This window comes from Triturus cristatus, chromosome 11 (assembly GCF_964204655.1).
Source record: "Triturus cristatus chromosome 11, aTriCri1.1, whole genome shotgun sequence".
NCBI classification, from domain to species: domain Eukaryota; kingdom Metazoa; phylum Chordata; class Amphibia; order Caudata; family Salamandridae; genus Triturus; species Triturus cristatus.
In genome coordinates, this window is record NC_140594.1 from 1165150579 (window position 1) to 1165176642 (window position 26064).

Below are 26064 nucleotides of genomic sequence, written 5' to 3' on the forward strand. Positions count from 1 at the left end.
CCTGACTACAAACACAGATAATTGAATAGTCCTATCTGAATGAACATATATAATCATAAGGGTAATAAATAATAATTAAAAATCAAGTAAATCTCTGACAATCTGACAAAAAATGTCATGTGATTGTTACACATTTTGTGCATGATTTTTAATCGCATCAAGGTATTTTGTAAAGCAGTCTATGAATTTGTGCAACAAACCTTTAAAACACAGTAGGTTGGCCACTTTATATAAAGATAGCGGGAATTTCTTTCTCAGGTCAAACGTATTGGGGTGTAAAAAATGTATACGTTCAAACGATTCTTCATAATTTTAAATAAAAGAGACATTTTCTTTACTATTTAGCCTTGCTTTTTCTGATTGCATTCTATTTGATTCAAATGTATGGTAATTTCAATCTTAAAAAGGTGTTTTCCATTTTTGACACAAGATTGGGGGGTAAGTAGAGCTGCCTCTTAATAGTTTAGGTGCTTTGTGCATAAACAATGTTTACAGGTTGACATAAGTAATTAGACTACTGAATACCTTTTAGTCATTTAGGCTTTATGTTGTAGTTTGTTCATAGAGTAGTCTTTGACCAAGTACTGTATTGGGTAATCATTGATGTTTATAGGCCATCGATATAGCTTCATTGCTTATTAATTTAAGGTGTTAACCTGCCAGATTCAGGCAGTCACACAAAGGGATGTTTCCCATTACAATCAATGAAATGAGGTCTGGCTTGAATGTCAGCCTGCAAGAATGTATAGCTGGCCTAAGATTTAATAAATAATGTATGTGTAGACAATTAGTTTCTCAAGCCTATGCAAGATTTGTTGAACGCAAGTGAACCATAGAGCAGAAGGGAAGTCAAATTAATATTGGCTGCACTGATGGAGGGTCTAATTGTCCTTCCTACATATTTTTGGGAAATGCATTTAAGATGCCTGTGACCTCCATACCTCTAGAATCCAGCTGTGAAATGTGGGTATTCCAGTTTAATATGTTGTCAATATCTACCCCAAGGTAAGGATAATTAGAGGCTTGTTCAATTATGCCCTGGACATAGATGAATCTTAGATTAGGGCAACCAAATGACATACATTTGGTTAATTGTCATCAAAGGCCCATTTGGGTTATTATAAAATAACTAAGTCTTCTGGAACAGCTGGGTGGCTAATCTTTTCTGGTACAAATGTTTGGCCATATGCATCAGGATAAACAAAGGCCTCTGGCAGGTTAACAATATTTCACAAGAATAAGAGGCGGTTTTAGCCAGTTACTGTGGGTGTTTTAGATGCAAGACTTGAGCCATAAGATAATGTAACTTGCACCCAGGTTCCCTTACATAACTGCGATAGAAAGTTTAGTAGAGTCAAAGCCATTCCTGTCGACTATATGGAACACAGTTACATAGTATAAACAGCAGACAGACCTTATTCAGTATTGCTTTGTCTGTCAATCTGCTCACAATCATGATGTAGTGTGTGCTAGTGTGGTGAATACAGCAGGGCTATTAAACAATGGCTATTTGACTCTGTTTATAATTCTGTCTTTCCGGGTTTTATAATTTGACCAGATAAAAGAATGTTATTATCAAACACAGGGTATAATATGGTGCTTGAATTGTGTGCTCCATGCATTTGTATTCAACTTAAATAGAGCCACTAGAGTCCTGTTTGGCCCTGGGATACACAAGGATCTAAAATCCTTATTTAATGCCATTATTCTGTTTGAGAGATTGAATATATTTATTTCTGCCATTTTGCCATCAGAAGTGGAAGATTATACTGTTGCATATAGTTCAACAATTAATGTTTTTGGCTTGTTGTATGTAATACAGTAGTTGCGTATTTCTTTTCTCTAGATTTTGTCAACACCTACAAGAGACTGAAATTTGCACAGATCATTTGACTTGATTGAATCGTGCAATTCCCCAAGGTTTTTTCATACTTTGATTGAGTAATAAAAGACATGTTCTTACTTAAGGATTAATTAAACTGTCTGAATTCCAGATCCCAAAGTGAGGACTAAGAGGATTTCACTGACAGCCTCATCAATTTTCTCTAGCTCCTTTCCTCTGTATCCATTAAAGAATTATGTGTTTTGTGTAATGCTATTAAATTGTCTTGTAGTTTTAGTGTGAGTAGATGAGAGGAAAGTTTAAAAAGAGAATATCTCATTCCTGTAACCAGGGAGGTGATTTTGTAGTTCAATTATTAAATATATTGGTGAAAGCAAGCATATATATTGATTCCATGGATAAGTTATTATACATGAGTGTACGAGGTTATTTTCTAAACATTGATGACTGTCAAATATTCTGTCTTGAACGTTCTTAGGATTGATTCAGTCTGGCTTGCCTTACAGCAGGGGAGCTCAGCTATACTGGATCTATCAGCAACTTTTGATATCATTTCTCATGCAACCCTTATCCAGAGATTGGGGGAAATTGGTGTCAGAGGCAAAGCAGTGGAATGGCCGGAAACATTCCCGTCGGCATGGACATATGCGGAACAGTTGGATACCTGCAACTCCATTATCATAGCCCTAGAAAGGGGAATCCACAAGTATCCATCTTAAGTCCCACTCTTTTTGATGTATATGTGGTCCCTCTGGCAAAGGTTATTGGGTCATGTGGCTTTGATGTCATCTCGTATGATGATGACACACAACTTGTCATCACCATGGGCCCTAATCAGCAATCTAATAAACTCAAATTTGGGGACTGCATGATCAAGAGTGCCTGCTGGATGGAGGCTAATTTCCTTCAGCTGAACTAGTCCAGTGACTGGTGGCCATCAGAATTGGGACTTACTCCAACCGCCCCAAAAAAATTGTTAGAAATTTAGGTGTTCTTATTGATGATAACCTTTCCATGAAAGAGCATGTTAATTCAATCTCTGGCACATGTTTTGGTGTGATGCGCATGCTCAGGAATGCCTTTCAACAGATTCCTGTACAGATCAGAATGACTCTTGTCCAAACACTGCTAGTGAGTCACCTGGTCTACAGAAATGTCCTAATAGTCTCAATGAATGAAGTCCTTTTTTTCCAAACTTCAAGTTGTTCAGCATATAGCAGCCCTCCTGGTCTACAACCGTCCTCCTTGCTCTCCATCTGAGTCCATTTTGCAATCTCTTCATTGGCTTCCCATAAAAAAAGCATACTCTTTTTAAACTTCTTTGTCTGTTTTTTAAATCCCTGCATGGGTGGGGCCCATGTTACCTGGAACATAAGCTGCAGCTATACATTCCTGCTTGCCATCTTATAACCAGTGCATTATTGCTGCTACATCCCAGGCTTATTTGCATGGCCAGATATGGAGGCTGCTTATTCTCTTTCTTGGCCCTTAGACACTCAGTCAATTAATCAGGATCTTGTAAACCATGACTACTCACCCATGAAGATCTGAAGGTGCTGTGTGGTGGGGGTCTCGGTCTGCAGTTCAGTGGAAGAGCCAGGTCTGGAGGCCCTTCCTGATTTGCGACAGCAATGATGATTGCCTGAAGTGCAGGAGCAGGGAGTTCCAGGTCTTCACATTGTGGTAGAACGATCTTCCTCCAGCAGTGGTCTTGCCGATCTGTGGGATGGTGGCCAGGGCTAGTTAAGCGGAGCTGAGATGTCTGGTGGGAGTGTAGAAGGAGAGGTGATGATTGAGGTATGAAGATCCGTCGTTGTGGAGGGCTTTGTAGGTGTGCATGAGGACATTGAAGGTAATTCTTTTATTGATAGGTAGTCAGTGGAGGTCTCTCAGGTGGCCAGTGATGTGGCTGTGGCATGGGATGTTCAGGATGAGTCTGGCAGAGGCATTCTGGATCTTCTGCAGTGTCTTTTGGAGTTCCTGGGTGGTGGCGGCGTAGAGTGCGTTACTGTAGTTGAGCCTTCTGCTGAAGAGCACATTGGTGACCCTTTTCCTAGAATCAGTGTGGATCCACTTGAAGATCTTATGAAGGAGGCAGAGCATGTGGAAGTAGGAGGATGAGATGGCATTGATCTGGCGGTTCATTGAGAGCGAGGAGTCCAGGATGATGCTGAGGTTTCGTGCAAGTTCTGTGGGTGTGGGGCATATTCTGAGCGCTGCGGGCCACTAAGAGTCATCCCAGGCAGAGGGGTAGGAGCCCAGGATAAAGACTTCGGTCTTGTCTGAGTAAAGCTTGAGGCAGCTGTCCTTCATCCAATTGGCAACTGCCTTCATTCCGTCGTGGAAGTTGCTCTTGGCGGCTATGGGTTCATCTGTGAGGGAGAGAATTAACTGGGTGTCATTGGCATACGAGACAATGTTGAGTCTGTGGCATCTAAAGATGGCTGCAAGTGGCCATATAGATGTTAAATAAGGTGGGGCTCTGGGAGGATCCCTTAGGCACTCCTTAGCTGATCTCTGTGAACATTGGAAGTCTGACTCTCTGGGTTTGGCTGGTGAGGAAGGAACAGATCCATTCTAGGACTTTGTCTCAGATGCTGGTGTCGTGGAATCTCACACAGAGTGTATGTTGGGAGACAGTTTTGAAGGCGGCCGAGAGGTCCAGAAAGATGAGGCTGCATTCTTGGCTTGGTGGAGGTGGGTGTGGATGCTGTATGTAGCGTCAAAGAGAGCGGTCTCAGTGCTGTGGCTGCTTCTAAAACCCAATTGGGAGAGGTCCAGGATGTTGTTCATTTCGACGAACTCAGAGAGTTGGGCATTGATGGCTTTCTCAATTACTTTGGTTGGAAAGGAGAGCTGAGAGATGGATCTGTATTTCCTGAGGTCTGTTGGGCCAACAGAAGGTTTCTTCAGTAGGGGGTTGATCTCTCAGTGCTTCCAGTCTTCCAGGAAAGTTGCAGACTCGATGGAGCAGTTTATGGTGTAGCAGAGTTCGTGTGCGATGGAGGTACCAGCTCTGTTGAAGATGTGGTGAAGACAGGGATCCAAGGGGGCTCCGGAAATGTATGCTCCTCATGATCCAGAGGGTGTCGTCAGAGGTGAGGGTGGTCCAGTTGGTCAAGGTCTGCTTGGGGCTGGAGCCATTGGGAACCATGGTTGTGGGTGGGGTGGGTGAGTCCTGGGTTGTGCAACTGTTGTAGATCACCTTGATATTGTGGTGGAAGAAGGTGATGAGGTTGTCGCAGATATTTTGAGACTGGGGGATTGTCTGCTTCGTCTGTGCTGGGTTTGGTGAATTCTTTGACACTGGAACCAGCTACCCCTGCAGCTACATTCTTGTTCAGACTTACTTTCATTTAACAAACGATTAAAAACATGGTGCGTATTAAATGTACCGCCTGTGGTCTCTTCCTACAATCCGTTATATCTGCTCCAATGGGTGATCTTTTAATATATTTTTGATCTTAATTTTTCCAGACCCAGCTTCATATTGTTATTAGTAAAAGCCAAAGACAAACTTAGGCCCTGCAAAACATTACATACATTTGAGGTCCAATGGTTTGCAACCCTCAGATGCAACTGGCACCATAGTTTCACACCATAATTTAACTGCCAATATTTATGCTTGATGTTATCAAGGTCTAATTCCAGTCTAAGAGCACTGTTAATAGACCCTTTTGGAAGGTTGAGCCAAATTGTCCAGATTACTATTTCCACCAATTGAAGATGTATTATATCGGATTCCGCCATAATTTCAAAGCCATAGACAGTCACCTCTCAATTTTTAGTGTATACATTTCTTTTATTACTTCCAGAGATTTAGGTACCAGGGCAAAGTCAAGATTCTTCAGCGCCGGAGGAAGGGCCTATGCTCTCTGCTACTGAGTGACCGCATGTGCCTTAAAATTAGGATTGCATCTGAAAAGTATACCTAAGTATTTTTATTTTTTTTACAATCTTTAGTTTATTGTTTCTAACCCACCATGTTAGGTAGCCATGGTTAATCCTTGAGTTTCAAAATATCGTTCTTAGTTTTTGCAATATTAATTCTTAGATCAGTAACTTGGCAATAAGTTGTAAAAGCATCTGAAGGCCTAATGGAGTGCGATGTGTTGGTGATTGAGGCCCTCCTCCACCCGCAGGTTTCCCGGCGCCTCATTCCTGGTGGTCCAGTGGACCTCTGTCTCCTTCCTCTCACTCCGCTTTTTCACTCGTTTTCACTAGTTTTTCTACTTGTTTTATTTTTCACCTTTCTGCACTTTTCTGCATCTCTGCTCTTTTCTGCTTTATTTTTGCTTATTTTCCCTATTCCTTATTTCCTCCCTTTACCTTTCCCTGCCGCTGCTGCCCCCGCAGCCCCATCTCCCAGCCAGACCAGTGCGACCTGCCCAATCCAGCTCCCCTCCCCACCTCCCAGCTGTCCAGCCCTCCCCGACCCCTACTTAATGGCAGCCGCGCGCAGCGGGCGTGCCGCTGGCACGCCAGAGGCAAGCCAGTCTGTGCCCGTCTGCGACCTGACCGCGACCATCACCTGGAACCCTGGACCTCCAACGCTACGACCCAGCAGCACTCCACACACTCTACCCAGGCGCAACAATAACTGCAAGCTAGCATCACCGGCTGACACCCACGGACCCTTCAGCTGTCACCACTGCCGGAACACCTACAGCACTGCCAGGAACACGGACCAAGCACAACCCGACTACAAGAACACACCCGCACCAAAGACCTTGCATTGCATCCTCCTCAATGTCTGATCCCTCCACAAACACACCACCGAAATCTGGGACCTCCTCGACAGCACCACCCCGGACATAGCATTCCTCACTGAAACCTGGACCAACACCACCTCCGGACAGGACATCGCCATCGCCATTACCCAAGGATACAAGATCTCCAGGAAGGACCGCCACACCCTCCCAGGAGGAGGAATCGCCATCTTCCACAAATCCACCCTCCGCCCGAGCACACTCCCCAACGAGCCCACAGACATGATGGAACACCTACACTTCAAGATACTGACCAGCCCCACCACCACCCTCCGAGGAACCCTCATCTACCGACCCCCTGAACTCCGTGGACCATTCACCAACTCCATCACGGACATCATCTCCCCGCATGTCATCGCATCCACCAAATACACCCTGCTGGGAGACCTCAACTTCCACCTCAACAACTAACTGAACCCCAACACCACATCCCTCCTGGACAACCTCCACAACATTGGACTCCGCCAAATCGTGCCCGAACCCATGCACTCAGCAGGACACACCCTCGACTCCCTCTTCACAACAGGAAACTCCATCACCTTCAGCCACACCACTGAACTCCCATGGACTGACCAAAGATGCGCCCACTTCACCTTCAGAACACCCACCATCCTCAGACACCAGCACCTGCTCCCACGAAGAAACTGGACCAGAATCACCGACGATCAGCTCACCTCCTCACTCAGCAACTCCACCCCAACCATCGTGGAAAACGACGACGCTAACACCGCATCCCAAACCCTGCACAGATGGATCTCCAACAGCGCCAACACCATAGCCCCCCACAAGAAAAACAACAACACCCACACCAAGAAAGCCAAATGGTTTACAACCGAACAGTCCAGACACACCTGCCACCGCCTCGAAAAGGCCTGTAGGAACACCAAATCCACAGAAGCACACAACAACTTCAGAGCTGCCACCAACGCCCACCACCAACTCATCAGAGTAACAAGGAAAAAAGCGATTGAAGACATAATCTCCACACATGCACACAACAGCAAAGAACTCAACATCATCAAGGAGTTTGCCCAACCCACCAGCGAGTCTACTGACATCCCTCCCTCGCAAGACCTCTGCGACAAACTCGGCCGCTTCTTTCACCACAAAATCAAGAGCATCTACGACAACTTCGATGAAGACAACCAACACACTGAACCCCCACCAACCACCCCCGACACCCTGAAGCCAGCGATTGCCAACTGGACAGCCCCACCACCAAAGACACACTGAAGACGATGAAGTCAATCCACTCCAGGGTCCCCACGGACCCCTTCCCCCACCACATCTTCAACAGAGCTGTGGACACCATTGCACCCTTGCTCTGCCACACCATCAACCGCTCCCTTGCGACCTCCTCGTTCCCCGATGACAGGAAACACGCCGAGGTCAACCCCCTCCTGAAGAAACACTTGGCAGACCTCACCAACCTCACAAACTACAAACCCATCTCCCTGCTCCCTGCTCCTTTTCCCAGCGAAAGTAATCGAGAAAGCCCATCAACCACCAACTCCCCGCATTCATCAAAGAGCACGACATCCTCGACTCCTCCCAATCCAGCTTCAGAAAAAATCCACAGTACGGAAAACACCCTCCATGCCGCAACAGACGACATCCGCACCCTACTGGACAAAGGAGAAACAGTAGCCCTCATCCTCCTTGACCTCTCAGCGGCGTTCAACACAGTCTCCCACCGCACCCTAATACGCAGACTCCACAACGCAGGGATCCAGGACAAGGCCCTCGACTGTATCTGCTCCTTCATCTCCGGCAGAATGCAGTGGGTCAGACTTCCCCCTTTCCTCACGGACCCTACACCAACCACCTGCGACGTCCCTCAGGGCTCCTCCCTCAGCCCCATGCTCTTCAACATCTACATGGCTCTGCTCGCCCCCATCGTCAGAACCTACGGACTCAACGTTGTGTCATATGCAGACAACACCCAACTCATCCTCTCCCTATCCAACGAACCCAAAACCGCCAGACACAACTTTAAAGAAGGCATGGAAGCCGTTGCCAAATGGATGAAAAACAGCTGCCTACAACTGAACACCAACAAGACAGAAGTACTCATCATGTGCCCAAACCCCGATGCCTGGAACGACACCTGGTGGCCCCCTGCCTTCGGAAACCCGCCCACCCCCACGGACCACGCACCCAACCTAGGAATCATCCTGGACTCCGAGCTCAAAATGGACCACCAGATCAACTCTGTCTCATCCTCCTGCTTTCACCCCCTCCGCCTCCTACGCAAGACCTTCAAATCCCCCTCGAACAAAGAAAGACCGACACTCACGCCCTGGTCACCAGCCGACTCGACTACGGCAACGCACTCTACACCGGAATAAACACAAACCTCACCCGCAAGCTACAGGACATCCAGAACGCCGCCACCAGACTGGCCCTCAACCTGCCAAGACACTGCCACATCTCCCAGCACCTGCGCACTCTCCACTGGCTCCCCATCGAGGCTAGAGTCACCTTCAAGATACCCACTCATGCACACAAGGCCCTCCACGACACCGGACCAGCATACCTGAATAGCAGACTCAAATTCCACGCACTCAAAGAATGCTACGATCAGCCCAGCTCTCCTACGCCATGGTCCCCGGTACCAGAAAATTCAGATCAGGAGGCCACTCCTTCTCCTTCCTCACGGCCAAGGCCTGGAACGACCTTCCGCTCCACCTCAGACAGACAACATCGCTTCCCATCTTTACAAGAAACCTCAAAACCTGACTCTTCGACAGACCCCCTCTTTGATGGACTGGAACCTGCATCCCCCCACCCCTAGCGCCTTGACACCCTCACCGGTGAGTAGTAGCGCTTAACAAATGCCTGATTGGTTGATTGATCCAGCAAAATAGTGTTGTCTGCATAAAATATTGCCAGAATTCAGCACCCCTCTTAGTTTTGGGGAAAATGTACGTCTGGAACTCAGGTTTGCCGGAATAGCTGAGATACATAAAGAGAAAAGCATTGGAGGCAATATATAGCCTTGCCACAGCCCCTTTGGGGTGTACATTTCCCTTGTTAAGGCTCCATTGCTTCCCAGTTCAACTTGGGTCCAAGAGCCCTCAGTAAGCCAAGGGGTATATTCTAATTTATAAATTTGCCCCAAAGGTTATCTTGGTTGATCGTATCAAAAGTGGTAGATTGGTCTATATATGCCTCATGAATTGCTTAATTTCTTAATGTAACATAATCCTTTACCAACAGTTTTAATGCAAAACAACCAACAGCAGTTGAATGGTTTCTTCTGAACCACATTTGGACTTTCGGGAGAATATCTTCTTTTTTAACCCATGTTTCTAACGCCTGAAGTGGATGTTTTGCATACATTTTACTGGGTATTACCAGGAGGGTTATCATTCTATAATTATTGGGCATTTCACTGGACCCTTTTTTATTGGAACACGGATACTCCCCTTTCAGGAATCTGGTATTCTATTAGCATGAGCTGCATTAGACAACAGAGCTATCAATTCTTGTGCCCAAATGTTGGGATTCATCTTTAATATATCTACTGACACGCGGCCCTCTCGCAGCCCCGGGGCATGTTTTTTAATAATCTGTGGGGGGGCCTCCAAGGCCCCCCCCAAGCCCCGGGGACCACCACCCCGGGGCTTTTGTTAAATATTCGTGGGGGCACACGGCTCCCCCGCTGCCCCGGGGTCCGCCACCCCCTGGCTTGATTTAAAAAAAAAATAAACCTGTTTGGGGGGGCTCGAGCCCCCCCACACACCCCGGGGACCGCCACCTCCCCGGGGCACTAAGTATGTAAATGCGGGGGTCTGTTACGGACCCCCAGGGACCACCACCTCCCCGGGGCTTCGCTATGGTTGGGAGGGGAGCCACGCAGCCCCCCTCCTGGAGCCCTTGATGGTCCTGGGGACCACCACCCCCAGGGCTGGCTCCTGCAGTGTCTCGGGGTGCCCACCCCCGGGATACTGCTGTTTGCTATGAGAGGGCGAGAGCATAGCAAACTCTGCTTTGAAATTTTTGAAGCGAGAGCTGGTTTCCTGCTCTCGCTTCCAAAATCCAAAGCAGATTGCTTTTCAGCATGTCAGCAGCTCCCCATGTGGAAAAGCAATGCCTACTCCCACAGTCGGCGGGGAGCCGCGGGACCGTGGGGGAATTGGGGCTCCCCCCATGGTCCCCAACGAAGAGGCCCGGGAGGGGGGCCACGCGGCCCCCTCCCCAATAAGATTAAGATTGCGTTTTAAGTAGGGGAATTAATGAAATGATATGAAATGAAATGAAAATAAATTTATAACGCGCAACTTAGCCCAATGGGCGTCAATCCCCCTTCAATCTTGAGGGTCTCTGAGGGCCAACTAGCCCACCAGGCAGGGACGTTTTAAGGATTTTGAGGGCCCTGGGCCAAACATATTTTGGGGGCCCCTGTTCGCAATAACTTTGAATTCACTGTCCATTTTACGTTCATTCAGACCCTTGTTATGTCACGCAATATTTAATGATACATTCAAAATGTATGAAACAGTAAAAGAAAGAAGAAAAATGAGCTGTAATTACTTACTTTACATTTCATAGTGATTATGTTACTTGAATCCACACCTGAAGACAAATGAAGATCAGTGGGGCCCTCTGGTTGTACTAGGCCACTCTCTCAGTCACTCTACGTATCACATATAACATTATTGAAGTAGGCCAGAGTGATGTTGTCCCAATTTCTAGCAAAATTCTGTATCCACCTGTCTAGATTTCAATCAATGTCTTGTTCCATGATATTATTTTTCATTTATTTCAGCCTGAGGTATAGAACGTTCTATGCATTTTCTATTTTCAGTGCTGTTCTTCTTACCTTCTTTCTATTGTTAACATTGGTTCTTTCTTTCCTCAGACATGCTCAGACCATCACCTTTAACATTTTACTGGTGAAATTCAAATTGTTTAAGGCCTTAACAATGTTGATTCTGGGACGAACTTTATTGCATGGACTGACAGCAAACAGTAATAAATACAGAAAATCAATGGTGTTCAACCTTCTTCAACGTGTCTGTGCAACAGGTGGTTGTTTGGATGATATCATATACATCCTGGTGCATAGGTTAAACAGAACATGATTGAGTAATTATCCTTGTTGGACCTCATCTTGTTTCTCTGCAAATCTTGTTATCTGCACTTGACCTGTGCAGTAATTGTGTTAAGGAGTTCTAATTTAATTTTGAGGAATTGAACATACATGCTGCTGGGTTTGGAAGTTTTGTTGAAGGCAATGTTTGCTGCCTGTATCAAAGGCTTGAATGAAGTTTCAATGATAAGTAGAAAGTTATAGACCATAGAACGTTATAGGCTTTTGTGAACTGCTGACAATAATTTTATGATGCTCAGATGGACCCTATTTATGATTTACCATTTTTCAGGTCTATTCAGTCTTAGAGATGTCTGCAAGGCATCCATGCTGTTTTCCTGAATGGTCAGGCCCTCTTTGGTTGTTTTATAGTTGGAGAAGGATGAAATAGGCAAGATTGAGTACAAGAACTCTATGCTGTTGGCTTGAATTTTGACAATGCCGTTTGTCACATAGAATACGGTTTTGGTATTTTCTTGCGAATATTATTCAAAGTGATTTTGTTCTTGAGTCTTCTTCCCATTTGTCACTTTTTCTTGTCATATAATGTCAAATGCTATAGGTGCACAATGTGCTGTGATTCCAGAGCATCTAGGGGTATTTTAAGTGCAGTTTAGGTTGTAGAAGTCAAACATCTTAATGCAGTTTTTAGAAAAAGGAAAGTAAATGTGTTTCTATGAATATTTACTTAGATTCAATGAATACCAAATATGTCACTTGCAGGCACATGCATCAAGAAAAGCTTTTGCGAGTCCTTAATTGCGAATATCAAGGAATCGCAATTAAGGACTCGCAAAAGCCTATGCATGTAGGAATCGCTATTAAAATAGCGATTCCTTAACATTCATTAATTGCGACTCACAAATTGCGAGTCGCAATTAATGAATGGCTTCCCATTCATTCCTATGGGCCTCCAGGCCCATAGGAATGCATTGGAGATTGCGGGAGCAATTTGCGAGTACCAGTAGGTACTCGCAAATTGCTCCCGCAATTTCTAGGGTGCAAGGGTGTCAAAATGACACCCTATTGCACCCATGTATTTGAACTCTGCACACATGTTGCATACACACATGCTCTAAGGGCATGTGTGTGCGCAACATGAAACTTAGAAAAATGCAAATATGTGCTTTTTTCTAAGTTTTCGCAAATTACCATAGATTAACATTATGTGATTACTTTTAGGAGATATAGAAGAAATAGTAAACAAAAATAATTTCTCCTCAGGTCACACACACACAACATTCTAATTTGTTAAAAGTACATTTTTCATCCAGGAGGTTACACCAACTACACGTGGATCTGGAAGGCAGCCTGACTGAGCCGGCCCCCATCCAGTCTAAACTCTATAGCAGGTTGCCTCACCCAGACTGAGAAATACACATGGGGACATGTGCGAGCTGGCCATTGACATGATTGGCGGAGGTCAGCGAGGGCCACCTTAAGTTAGCAGCCAAAGCTGAAATTACACATGACCTCTATGCCCATACCGAACACAACCCTGCCCTGTCCTGCTTTCACTGCTACAGTGATAACAACTCCGACACATGGGGGACATATTTCTGAACCAAAAATCAATTCCATTAAAGGAATTTATAGCCCAAACACATTCCACTACACGGGACATTTCATGGTATCATATAATCTCATACACATAATGAAACGATTAATCCCAACATTTCCAGAAGCACGTCAGACTGGGGTCTGCTATTTTACTTGTTAGAGAAACCAACCCCTAAACCTCTTATGACTCATATTTATATTATAACATACTGAGCTGCGCAACTTCAGAACCAGAGGGTTAAGCCTGCATACTGTGGTCCATAGATATAAGTGCTGAAAACACTGACAAATAATGATCCTTTTGCTGTGTGCATGCTAAATGCCGCATATAGGCAGGGTCTAAATGCCGCGGATGTGCTGCCCCTGGGTCAGATAGATTTCGAGCACTTGGTGTGCTCCTGCCCTGCCCAACAGCTGCAACATCTCGGTCCCAGGTAATTCACAAGCTAGGGCTAATGATAGATAAAATATTTCCTATGATAATGTAAGAGGGAACTGAATTAACATATTGCATTTTAAAAATGGAAAAAATGTAGGTCCTATGGCAACCCGCATGTAAATGAACAAATCGTGTTCACTGCCCCCAATGGCGCTCAATGCACAAAGCACTTTTGCACATACCACGCTGCATTTTAAACAGGGTATTTCCTTAGGCAGTATGCTAATTTGTACTGATGTAAGTAAACAGATATAGAAAACATATAACAGGGATTCTGAAGAGCTCAAGGCACTGTACGCCTCAGCACCACTAAAGTAGTAAAAGGTTAAATCAATCAATCAATCAGAGTACTTGTAAAGCACGCTACTTATCCGTGAGGGTCTCAAGGCACTGAGGGGAGGGGGGGCTGCTGCTACTGTTCGAAGAGCCAGGTCTTGAGGAGTCTTCTGAAGGCGAGTAGTTCTTGGGTCTGCCGTATGTGGGTAGGGAGGGTGTTCCAGGTCTAGGCGGCGAGGTAGGAGAAGGATCTGCCGCCGGTGGTCGTTCGTCGGATGCGGGGGACGGCGGCGAGGGCGAGGCTGGCTGAGGGGAGCTGGCGGGTGGGGGTGTGGAAGCTGAGTCTGCTGTTCAGGAAGGCTAGTCCGGCGCTGTCGAGTGCTTTGTGTGCGTGGGTGAGGAGCTTGAAGGTGATCCTCTTGTCAACAGGGAGCCAGTGTAGATCTCTCAGGTGGGGGGTGAGGTGGCTGCGGCGGTGGACGTTGACCATCAGTCGGGCAGAGGCGTTTTGGATGCGTTTTAGTCGTCGTAGGTGTTTGGCTGGGATTCCTGCGTAGAGTGTGTTGCTGTAGTCCAGTCTGCTGCTGACAAGGGCCTGTGTCACCATTCTTCTTGTTTCGGTCAGGATCCACTTGTAGATCCTGCGGAGCATGCAGAGTGTGTTGTAGCAGGAGGAGGAGACGGCGTTGAGCTGTTTAGACATGGAGAGGGAGGAGTCGAGGATGAATCCTAGGTTGCGTGCATGGTCGGTGGGTGTTGGTGCTGTTCCCAGTGTGGTTGGCCACCAGGAGTCGTCCCAGGCTGAGGGGGTGGGTCCGAGGATGAGGACCTCCATCTTGTCCGAGTTCAGCTTCAGACGGCTGCTCCTCATCCAGTCAGCGATGGCTTTCATTCCCTCGTGGAGGTTAGTTTTGGCGGTGTGTGGGTCCTTGGTGAGGGAGAAGATGAGCTGGGTGTCGTCGGCGTAGGAGATGATGTTCAGGTCGTGATGGCGGGCCACTTGTGTGAGGGAGGCCATGTAGACGTTGAAGAGTGTCGGGCTGAGCCCTGGGGACGCCGCAGATGATGATGTTGGCTACGGAACAGAATGGAGGGAGGCGGACACTCTGGGTTCTGCCGAAGACGAAGGACGTGGTCCAGTCCAGGGCCTTCTCTTGGATTCCGGCTTCTAGGAGGCGTGTCTTTAGAGTGCGATGGCAGACCGTGTCGAAGGCAGCTGACAGGTCCAGGAGGATGAGGGCTGATGTTTCACCATTGTCTAGTTGGCGCCTGATGTCGTTTGTGGCGGCGATGAGGGTTGTCTCGGTGCTGTGGTTACGTCTGAATCCGGACTGGGATGGGTCCAAGATGTTGTTTTCTTCCAGGTGGCGGGCCAATTGCATGTTGACGATTTTCTCGATGACCTTTGCCGGGAACGGGAGCAGGGAGATGGGCCGGAAGTTCTTGAGGTCCTTGGTGTCCGCTTTGGGCTTCCTGAGGAGGGTGTTGATTTCGGCGTGCTTCCAGCTTTCCGGGAATGTCGCTGTTTCTAAGGAGAAGTTGATGACCTTCCGTAGTTGGGGTGTGATGGCTGCGTCTGTTTTGTTGAATACGTGGTGTGGGCATGGGTCTGACGGAGATCCTGAGTGGATTGAGTTCATGACCTTGCGTGTCTCCTCGTCGTCAACGTTGGACCAGGAGGTCAGGCGGTTGGCGCTGGTGGTGTTCACAGGGGAGGTGGAGTCTGGTGTAGTCGGGGCGGTCTTGGTGTTGAAGCTGTCGTGGATGTCAGCGATCTTGCGGTGGAAGCAGATGGAAGAAGATGGCTAGTGAGTCGCACAGTTCTTGTGAGGGCGGGATGTTGTTTGCGTTGGCGCTGGGGTTGGAGAGTTCCTTTATGATTCTGAAGAGCTCTTTGCTGTCGTGTGCATTGTTATGCAAGCGGTCTTTGAAGGAGGATCGCTTGGCTAATCTGATAAGGTGGTGATGTCTGCGGGTGGTGTTCTTGTGGGCTGCGTGGTTGTCCGGTGTCCGTTCGTGGAGCCATATCTTCTCCAGTTTACGGCATGCGTGTTTGGAGGTCTGGAGCTCGTCGGTGAACCAGGTGGCTCTCTTGCTGGTGTGGCTGTTGAGGTGTTTCTTGAGCGGGGCGAGGGTGTTGGCGCAGTCGTCGATCCACTGTCTGAGGTTGCGGGCTGCGTCGTCTGGGTTGGTGGGGTCGGTGGGTGGGTTCTGGGCTAGGGTGGTGATCAGCTGGTCTTCGGTGACTTTGCTCCAGCAGCGGTGAGGCAGCTGTTGGGTGCGGTGGTGCGTGGTTGGTTTCTTGAAGGTGAAATGGATGCAGCGGTGGAGTTCGGTGGTGTGGTTGAAGGCGACGTGGGGGCCTGTGGAGAAGACGGGGTCCAGCATGTGTGGGTGCGGTGACAAGTTGTCTGAGGCCGAGGTTGGTGAGGTTGTCGATCAGGGTGGCGGAGATGGAAGTTCAGGACCCCAAGGTGGATGTAGTCCGTGGAGGCAAGTGTGTGGGTGCTGGCGAGGTCGGCGATGGAGTCGCTGAACTGAGCCCGGGGTACGGGGGTCTGTAGATGAGTGTTCCTCTGAGGGTGGTGTTGGGGTCGGTGTGGATCCAGAAGTGCAGATGTTCGGCGGTGTTGAGGGTGTCGTCTGCGTGGGTGGTGACCTTGAGGGTGAACTTGTGGACGATGGCTATTCCTCCTGCGATTCCATTGGCGTGATCCCTGCGGGTGATCTTGTAGCCATCCGGGATGGCTATGGCGATGTCGGGCGCCGAGGAGTCGTTCCACCAGGTCTCGATCAGGAAGGCCACGTCTGGGGTGGAGATGTCGAGCAGATCCCAGAGCTAGATGGCGTGTTTGCATGCGGAGCGGGTGTTGAGGAGTATGCAGCGGAGGTGGTTGGGTCCAGTCCTTGGAGGTTTGGTGGCTCTGTCGCAGGTGAAGCTGACGGTGCGGCAGGAGGAAGGTCCGTGGGTCCGTTTCGGGGCTGCCAGGAAGCAGGTGTGGTTTTGGCCGGCGTTGAGTGCGTGGAGGGTGCTGGCATTGTAGTGGATTCTGGTGTCATGGCGGTTGCGGGGTCCAGGGGTTCTGGCTCTGGGCGCAGTCCAGGCACGGATGGGTGCAGACGGGCTTGCCTTAGGCGTGTCAGCTGCGCGCATCCGCTGCGCGGCTGCTTTGGGGTCTGCATAAGAGCGTTGATGGGAGGGAGGAGCAGCTGGGTGGCTGGAGCGGGGCGGGGAATGGGCTGTCTGGGGGGCGGGGCCACAGGGAGGCAGCGGCTGGAAGAGTGCGGCGAAGGTGACCGGCTCAGCAGCTGCTGGCACTGGGGGCAGGCAGAGGCAGCAAGCGGGCAGGCCAAGTCAGCTGACAGCAGGAGACAGCAGCAGGAGACCAGGGTGAGCAGGCGGCAGCGGCGTGGGAGCGACCTAACCTGTAGGCAGGGTCAGAGGTCACTCCCTACGCTGCTACGCGTTCTCCTTAAGAGCGCTGATGGAAGGGAGGAGCTGCTGGGTGGCGGGAGCGGGGCGGCAAATGGGCTGTCAGGGGGCGGGGCCGCAGGGAGGCAGCGGCGGGAAGAGTGAGGCGAAGGTGACCGGCTCAGCAGCGGCTGGGACCGGGGGCAGGCAGAGGCAGCAAGCGGGCAGGCCAAGTCAGCTGGCAGCAGGAGACAGCAGCAGGAAACCAGGGTGAGCAGGCGGCAGCGGCGTGGGGGCGACCTAACCTGTAGGCAGGGTCAGAGGTCGCTCCCTATGCTGCTATGCGTTCTCCTTAAGAGCGCTGATAGGAGGGAGGAGCAGCTGGGTGGCAGGAGCGGGGCGGCGAATGGGCTGTCAGTGGGGCGGGGCCGCAGGGAGGCAGCGGCGGGAAGAGTGCGGCGAAGGTGACCGGCTCAGCAGCGGCTGGGACCGGGGGCAGGCATAACGCAAAACGCATAAACGCATAACCCGCACTAAAGCTCAGCAAACAGATATAGTAATCGGCGCTAACGACGCCAATACATTTAAGGACCGAAGCACTCTTTAGCACTGATTGAGCAGTTAGTGGCCTATGCATTCAGCACTTTATCTTCGCACAAGTTGCACTTACATAAAAGCACACATTGTAACTGGATTCAAAGCATGGGAAACTGAGATCCGTGACTTTTTGAGGCTCAAGACAACACACCTCACTCACCAGCAGTCAAGTTGTATGAAGATGAATGTAAAAATTACTTTAGTATCAGTCAAGTCGCTATCTACTAATACGACAATTCCCAGGTTTGGTATTACACACACACAACCTTATTTACCTCGGGAGTCGGGACTCTCATTCAACATGCATCTCTCTGATTCTTACTCCTGGATTCGGCCACCCACAAACTGCGCACCAGTCTGAACAAGCGGAAGTTGTCATGAATGATAACTTTTGATCATCTTGGCCTGGCAAGTGAGTTCCTGCCATATCAGATGCTAGGATAGGGTTGGAGGCCAGCCCGCCTCCTCTATCCTGCCATCTGATAGGATATCAGGATGAAGAGTGACAAGCCCCACCGAAGCCTCATTAGCAGACATGCTGCACTGCCCGAGGCAAGTGCTTCATGTCTGCTATACACTGGGAATGTGCGACGCCCCTGCGCCCCCAATGGGCGAGCCGGTAAAGCACAAAATGCATTGTGCTTACATTGATTAGTAGCTGGGACTTTGCAAGGGGGCCCTTCTGAGGTGGGGGCCCTGGGCCAGAGCCCACTTTGCCCCTGCCTTAAAGCGTCTTTGCCACCAGGTACCTCAAGTAAGCGCCACAGGGCTGCGTTGCAGAGAGGTGGTCCAAGGCCACACCACTTTTTACACCTCTTGCAACGCAGCTGTGTGGTGCTTACTGGAGGTACCTGGTGGGCTAATTAGCCCCCAGGGACCCTCAGGACTCAAGGGGACTTAATCCTCCTACTTAAAACTCACCACAGGGCGCGTTTGAACACTTGTAATATCAGGCCCCGCCTCCTCCCTGCACCACTGTGCAAATGAGACCCGTGGCGTGTTTTAAGTTCCGGGATCAAGTCCCTTTGAATCCTGAGAGTCCCTGGGGGCCAACTAGCCCACCAGGTACCTTCAGTAAGCACCACAGGGCTGCACTGTTTTACATCACTCTGCGACGCAGCTCTGTGGCACTTACTGGAAGTAGCTGGTGGGCTAGTTGACCCCCAGGGACCCTCAGGTTTCAAGGGGACTTAATCTCCCAACTTAAAACGCGCCACGCGGTGCGTTTGCACACTTTTCACATCAGGCCCCGCCCCCTACCTTCACCACTGTGCAAACGCACCCAGTGGCTCATTTAAGTTGGGGGATTAAGTCACCTTGAGTCCTGAGGGTCCCTGGGGGCCAACTAGCCCACCAGGTACCTCCAGTAAGCGCATGGGAGCTGCCTTGCAGAGAGGTGGTCCAAGGCCAAGCCCCCTTTTTACACCACTCTGCAACGCAGCTCTTTGGCACTTACTGGAGGTAGCTGGTGGTCTAGTTGCCCCTCAGGAAACCTCAGGACTCAAGGGGACTTAATCCCCCAATTTAAAACGCACCAGGGGGGGTGTTTGCACAGTGGTGCAGGGAGGGGGCGTGGCCTCATGTGAAATGTGTGCAAATGCGCCCTGTTGTGCGTTTTAAGTTGGGGGATTAAGTTCCATTGAATCCTGAGGGTCCCTGATGGCCAACTAGCCCACCAGGTAGGTCCAGTAAGCGCCACAGAGCTGCATTGCAGTGAGGAGGTCTGAGGCCACGCCCCTTTTTATACCACTCTGCTAACTTGGCTTCTGGCGCACTGCTGGTGGGGTGATGAGGTCCTCTTGTGTGCTGAGGACCTTAGGACACAAGTGGACTTCAGCGTCCAAGCAGCAGTGCGCCAGAAGCCGCATTTGCAGCGTGGTGTAAAAAGGTGCGTGGCCTAGGAACACGTCTCTGCAACGCAGCTCTGTGGCACTTACTGGAGGTACCTGGTGGGCTACTTGACCACCAGGGACATTCAGGATTCAAGGGGACTTAATAGGGATTTTATAGTTAGAAATTAGCATTTATGAAACCTTAGAAATTTACTGAAAATAGCATAGGATTGAGGCACATTATAATTAGAAATTTTCATTTAAAAAACCATTGAAATTCACTGAAAAAACCATAGGTTTCAGGGACGTTATAGTTAGAAATCAGCATTAAAAAAAACATTGAAATTCACTTAAAAAAACATAGGTTTCAGGCACGTTATAGTTAGAAATTAGCATTTAAAAAAACCTTAGAAATTCACTGAAAAAACTCTAGGTTTCATTGATGCTATAGTTAGTTGTACATTTCACTTGTACAAAACCAGAGAAATTCCGGCATTATAGTTAGATCAGCTAACTATAACTCGCGCCCCCGTAATGCACTGCTGATGATGTCACATATTACATCATTCATGACATTGTCAGTGACATCACTGATGACATCACTGATGACATTATCCACGTGAAATTCTGATGCACCTCCTTACAGTCTAATATAACCTTTGATACACCCACTGTAAAATACAGACTACCATTTTCGAAACCATCAACACACCAATACCAGTTACTACATACGCACTCATTGATTCCTAGGTCTACACACACATTCACTCATTCATCCATACAATCACTCATACATGCAGTCACTCATCAATACAACGCTATCCTATGCACTAATACACCTATACAGATACTCACACACTGCCACTCATCCATGGACTTACTCACACACCTAGTCAGTCATGCAAAGAATCAATCACACTCCCTTGTAACATCACTGTTACAAGTACACACTCATCCATACAGCCACTCTCACAATCACTGACACTCAAGTATAGGCACTTATATACTCCAACTCTTGCATACACTGCCTTTTACATATGTAGTTACTTGGACATGTACCACTGAGACATCCATTCACTCACCAATACACCCACACACACACTCACCCACCCATACAGCTGTTTCTACATGCACTCTTGAACCCATACACCCAGTGAATCAACCACTCACACATCTATGCACAGAGTCACACACCTCCCACCCACCCACACACACACTCAGGCACCCATACAAATACTCAGGCAACCAATCAATAATCCAGAGAGACACTCATGTAGCTACTGACCAACCCATGCAGCAGCTTACACAATAACAGACAGCCTGATACAGACGTTCACACAGTTTAGTCACTAACTCATGCATTCAGTAAGGCACATTCAATCACTCACTTATACAGTCAGTCATGCACCTACTAAATTATCCATCCAGACACTTACACATCCACCCATTCTTCAATACACCTTGGCATATATATAAAACATATTTAGACTTCATAGAAACACACAGTCACTGGATGATGTCATCAGTGATGTCATTTGAGATGTCATCAGTGATGTCATCAGTGATGTCACTGACCATGTCATGAATGAAGCAATATGTGACGTCATCAGCCGTATATTGCGGGGGCACAAGTTATAGTTAGCTGAACTAACTATAACGGCGCAATTTCTATGGTTTTGTACGAGTGAAATGTCCAACTATCTATAACGTCAATGAAACTTATGGTTTTTTCAGTGAATATATATATATTTATTTACATACATACATACATACATACACACATACATATATATATATCTTCCCTGATCAGTCTTTTGTTATCAAGATTCGCTCGTTTACCACAATGGCTTGTTTCACATCCTTCAGAGCATTGCCCTTAATCGAGGCATTTTCTATTTCACGGAAGCTTCCTTGACATTCGTTATACCTCAGGTCATCTTTTTGGTTCTAGACAGTATTCTTGTTATATTCATAATCATAGCGGAGCGACGCAAATCATCAACATGATCTAGCACCAGTTCAGCTACTAATCTGGAATGGGAGTGTATCACGATAATGTGCCCTACACAATTATTATATCTTTAGATGGTATCTTTGATAATTGTGGGAGGGAGGAAAAAATTGTCAGGATTCTTGGTCGATTTAAAAGTGAAGCCTGTCCTCCATCTGCAAAAATGTCATCCAACAACACTATTCTAACATCTATTTCCGCTATCCCATGCTTCTTAGTGTTTCCTACTATACAATACACTGCACTATATAAATGTATCTCATTTATAACCTAGAGACTCTTCATCTGCTATATTCTAAGATACCATTGTAGGTGGAAGATTAATTGTAATCCTGGTGCTAGTAGTGTTGTTATTCAATTGCTTGGAGGATGGATTCACTAATATATCCTTTGACATATCATCGAATGATGTTACATGTGCTTCAAGTTTTGCAGTGGGGCCATGCATTTTATTTTGCTCCTGCCTCTCCATTAATAATGGCTTGGTAAGATCTACCTCACCAGCAACCAACTTTACGCCCCTCGATTTAGCTTCACCCAATGTGTTACTCTCCTCATTCCCTGTCTGGGACACAATTCTAATAATTTTCCTGCCCGAGTTTTGATATTCTACAGTTCTACCTCCTTTTTATTGGCATTTTATGGGAGTTATTTTGATGATCTATTTTCCTACCACCATTCTTTTGGGAGATTGAGAAGACATTCTTCCTGCCCATCCTTTACCTCAAGGTTAAAAGCTTTTCTGTCCTTTTCCTTATTGATTCATTCTTTTTTAGGGCTCACATCTATCCCTGTCCTTCTACTTGATCCTGAGGAAAATCACAATTTTGGCAGTATAAAGGCAGCTTACAACAGTATCTGAAAAATCAATAAATACAAAATGCTTGACGTTGGATATTGAAGCAGAGAATAGGTCAAGTCCTGGTATTTATAAAGTGAAAGTACAGTTGTGTGAGTTATATCAGGGATCATTAAATAGAGAATCTCTGCCCATGTTGGGCACAGTGCACTTAACACTTTGTCACATGTTAATTTTTTGTAGTGGTTTTGAAATTGAAAGGTAAAAAATGTTATTACCGAACTTTGAGAGCTCTAGATTCGACAAACTCAAGACCTATTATCTCTAATTTCGGAATGCAGCAATATTAAACTATGCTACAGGGTTGGTAAATATTTTGAGGTGGTAGATAATAGGTTGAGCAAGGATATGAAATGTCAATTTTATTAACTGTATTTTACAAACATTTTATTCCTATCCACTTACACTGGTAGGATGCCTGTTTTTGATGTTTTTACATGCTGGAGGAAGTCAGACAGTATTCTCAATATTTATGTATTTTACCTATAAAATAGATTCGTTGATTTTCACATTATGGTAACCCAACTGTAGTTTGATGGAGATGAGGTATGGGTATGTTTGAATAATTTTATGCCAATTTTCTTTTAGAATGTTTTATGTTTTGTATTAGGAATGCACTAAAACAATCCTATGAGGCAGCACACATTGAAAGGGGAAAAAATTAGGAGAAATTAACATATTTCTCCTCGTTGCGCCTCACCTCTGGAGGCGTATGGATTTGACGCTTCCCCCGGTTTACATCACTTTGTACATTTCGGGGCAGCATCAAATTCCATGGATGTTGCATGCAAAAACCCACCTCAATGCCCATGGAACGCCTCTTGAGTACAGAGTAAGGAGACACAGCAATTTGCTTTATGAGCCCACTGAAAGCCACGCTGATTGGCTTTGCTTGATTTCATAAATATTTATGAGAGCCCTGTGTCACATGTACCACTTTACATGCTGCAAAAGTGAAGCAGGGCTCTCAAAATAATTCCTGTAGTTTGTGAATGAGAATGGGCTTAATTTTATGTGGGTGGCTGTTTGTAGTAGCTTTTTCCTTCCTAAACACCTCCTTACATTTCTCTAAGCCCATCAAATGTTTTTATAAATCTGTTTCACTAGTAAAAACTGTAGTTTTTGTGAATATCTTGGTTTTTGTATTATTAGATTTTTGTTAAACTTTCTTACCTTTTTTAGTATATTTGTGCTTTTGTGTTCTGCTTATTTCATATGGCAAAATACTCATATGGCTTGCAGGTAAGGGGGTCTCCATCAACTGGAGGACATTATTTTTTTTTATGATTTAATTATTAACATTACTATTGCTACTGCTAGAGTGTGTAGGAGTATCATCAAATAATTTGTTACCATTATTGAAGTTCCTATCCAGATACACCTGACCCAGTCTCTTGTTAGAGGATTGGCCGATGTTTACTTTTCTGTAAGTGACACTTTGTATTAATGGGAAGTAGTTGTATCTGGTCAATTTAATAAGGTCTGAAAATGAGATGAAAAGGCCTCTAATTGTTTTTTAACTCAGATAATTTATTTAAAACTTAGCTAATGGCCAGTGAAACACACTTTGATACACACTATGATAAGGATAATTGCTCTGACAGTAATGTTGACTGATTTTCAGTACGGTCATACTACATCCGTGGTTATGGAACAATTTTTAGAGTAGGCGTGCTGCCATCAGTGATACATCATGGAGCTCATGTGGGTTTTGAAAAAAGAACAAATATAGCAAATGAGCCACGCCCATTCAAGAAGAGAGTAGTAAGAGCATGGTATGTAGCCGGTTGTGCATTTTGGAGCACACTGTCTGAAATGTATATTATATATATTAATATATATAATAAAAAAAATATATATCTAAAGCATTGTGTTGTAGTGCACTGACATTTAGGGATCACACATTTTCCATTAAAATGAACACTGAATTTGCACTGAATCTGATATGAACACTGAGGTTTTACTAATAAAACTATATAGCACACAAGTTATTATTTGTGGATACTGAGTTCTCTGCAAGTATTTGTGAATCGGCCATCACCAAGTAAAGTGTTTTGATTTGTTTTGATCTTAATACATTTTTGTTTTAACCGTTTTTTAGAATTACAAAAAGGGCTTCATTTCTGTTTTCCTAACTGTTGATATATTATCAAAAATATCCACAATTAATTTACAGACATCAAATCTTTCATTTCACACCACAGAGATTGTTACACAGTTCACTATACAAAACCCTCCCACTTTGCAGATAAAGAAATGTAACCACCAAACTTCATGTTAAAGAAATAAGCAGCAATTTGTCAGGAGACTTAGCCTGACCTTTGGCCTGTGTCTAGGAATGCACAGCCAATGTGAGAAAAAAAAACAAAAGGTAATCTTTATTGCTCATTCACCTTCATCATTATTTTTGGAGCAGTTGCAGCACTGCCTGTGCCTCTACTTCCAGTGCCTAAGTACTACTAGACCCAATGCCGCTAAGATCAGATAGTAAGGCAGAGCTTCACCATGAACGTCTTTTGTGTGAAGATCTGATGAAGTAATCTTGGTGAAGCTTGCATATTATGGGTGGAAGTGTATCAGAAGAATCTTTGTAGCCATTATTGTATCTAATTAAAAAAACAGATCTAACTTGTTTAGGATAAGGATCGGGCTTGAATCCTATTTTCGATGGAGAAGCAAGTATGGGGTCCCATTACCAAACCTGGATCAGTCCAGACTGACAGGGGTGAGTAAATGTAATTCTACATGGAACTGCAAAACAGAAAGGAATGGTTTTATAAAGTCTTATCAAATGTTATATGAGATTTATAAGTTCTGTTGCCATGGCCATTGCTGTCATGATGAAATCTCTATGAAACTTTTTATGACCTTTTTCAGAGTTCTGTGATCAAAGACATATAACATGCTGCATGCTACACAAGAGCACGTCTGTCACACTCACCCAGAGGATGGAGCCAATGACCCAGAGTTCATTGCCAACTGCACAAAACTGGAGAGCCTCTTCACAATCCACATTTTGTTGTATAGTGAGAAAGTCATCCTTGTTTCCCTGATCACCCCCATTTGTGACTGAGACTGGTGTCTACAAACTCTGAATGTGCCCTAGGCTCTGCTAACCAGGCCCAGGGCCAGTGCTCTGTTTAAAAACTGTATGGTAATTAGGTGTAATTACAATTGCTACTGACAACCTGCCTGTCACTCCTTGGTATATGGGAGGGCATGTAGGTTTAGGGTCCCAGCAGATTTCTTGCACTTAAGTGTGCGCTGCTGTGTTGCCTGCTGTCATTTCAAAAGTTACCCCTGCTTTGCAGGCTGCTTTTAAAATAAATCTATCGTAAATTCGAATTTGGAATTAAAGGTACTTACAAAGT